General features: G+C 39.8%; 1 pseudogene; it reads right to left on the bottom strand.

Moving 5' to 3' along the window:
• Positions 1 to 204: 204 nt before the first annotated feature.
• Positions 205 to 1,113, bottom strand: LOC126024266 (ubiquitin-conjugating enzyme E2 D3-like; annotated as a pseudogene).
• Between the last annotated feature and the right edge of the window lie 339 nt (positions 1,114 to 1,452).

Raw genomic sequence — 1,452 nt, 5'->3', positions numbered from 1 at the left:
AGATTAATAGCTCCGAGCCTCTTAACATTTTAATGAAAATTACAAAATGTTTGAGACCCTATTTAGGAATACAAATAGTGTTTGACTTCCAATTTCCACTCTCTGTAAAATAAAAACAGGTCATTCCTTTATTGGCATGCATAAAACACATCACATTTTTTGTTCTGCCAATGCTATAGATTCAATACCAATTCTCCAGCCACCTCAGTTATGAGCATAAAGTATATCGTGTAGCCTCAGATCTCTAACAGTCCATACAGGATGGATGCTGTTAAACATGCTGCTTCTTGGATTTGACCACTGAGCCCCATTCAGCTCCCCCTCAGATGGCTTCTTCAGCATGTTAGAGCAGTGAGGAATGGTTTAGTCTCATAACCAATTTAAAGTGGAGACTCTGGCCACATAATACATATGCTCATTTTTTAAAAAAAAATTCTGAATCTTGGGCAACTGTTCTCTTGTAAGTACTTTACAGTTTCTAAAACCAGTTATTGTTCAAAGCTGGAAAAACTTACATCTTCTCAGATGAGCATGTGAATGAATGGAGGGAGGTAAACAAAAATAAAATTAAAAAAGATGAGGTCTGATAAGGGAGCAGCTGGATAAGAAAATCGAAAAGGAACAGTAATTTAAAGTTTATTCCAGCTATATTGCAGGTTATTCTGACTTTAAGGTAGCATCCCATGGCGTACTTCTGAATCCATTTCCGACATATTCTGTTGTACTGATCTCTATCTGTTTTATAGATCTGTGCCATCTCTGGCACTAGGGTGTCATCTGGGTTTGGATCACATAGCAGTGAACATGGATAAAAGAACTTTAGAAATAGTTAAAGCAGGAGACCACTGGACCTTAGAATATCGAGACAAATGCTGCCATTACTGTTAATATGTGGATGATAAATTCTTGTTGTAAATGCAACCTTGGATGGTTTGAAGAATAGTCAGTAGGAAAATAAATTGTCAAAGAACACACCACCTTGATATGGGCTGTCATTGGGTTCCATAATTGTGGCTTGTCAATGAAACATATTCCCAACTGGACCTGCAGAACATTATGCTGGGGGGGGGGGGGTCACGGGCCAAATCACTGTTCCTTGTTGACCCGTTTCAGCGCCAATAGTCCTGTGTGCTGGTCTGCTTAGCGCGGGGCAGCAGGCTCTCCGGGCTCTTCAGCGGCAGAGACGGGGCAGGGAGGGTCGGTGGTCTTGGCTCGCGCTCATAACAGGTTTTTAAATGTTAATGTTTATACTAGAGATCTGAACTCTCCTCATATGTGAAGCATTAAGTATAGATTACTCTTTGTACTTGCTAAACAGAAAATGTGAAGTTTGAAAATTTTCATAACTACTCTGCCAAAAATTGAGTATAATTATCAAGTATATATCAGGACAGTAGTGTGTCAAGCACGGTACTAACCCTACGTGGGTCATCCCAAGACATGTCTAAAGGA

The sequence above is a fragment of the Suncus etruscus genome, chromosome 12 (genome assembly GCF_024139225.1).
Source record: "Suncus etruscus isolate mSunEtr1 chromosome 12, mSunEtr1.pri.cur, whole genome shotgun sequence".
In the NCBI taxonomy this organism is placed as follows: Eukaryota; Metazoa; Chordata; class Mammalia; order Eulipotyphla; family Soricidae; genus Suncus; species Suncus etruscus.
The sequence above is the reverse complement of the archived record's forward strand: the minus strand, read 5'-3'. Positions and strand labels throughout refer to the sequence as shown.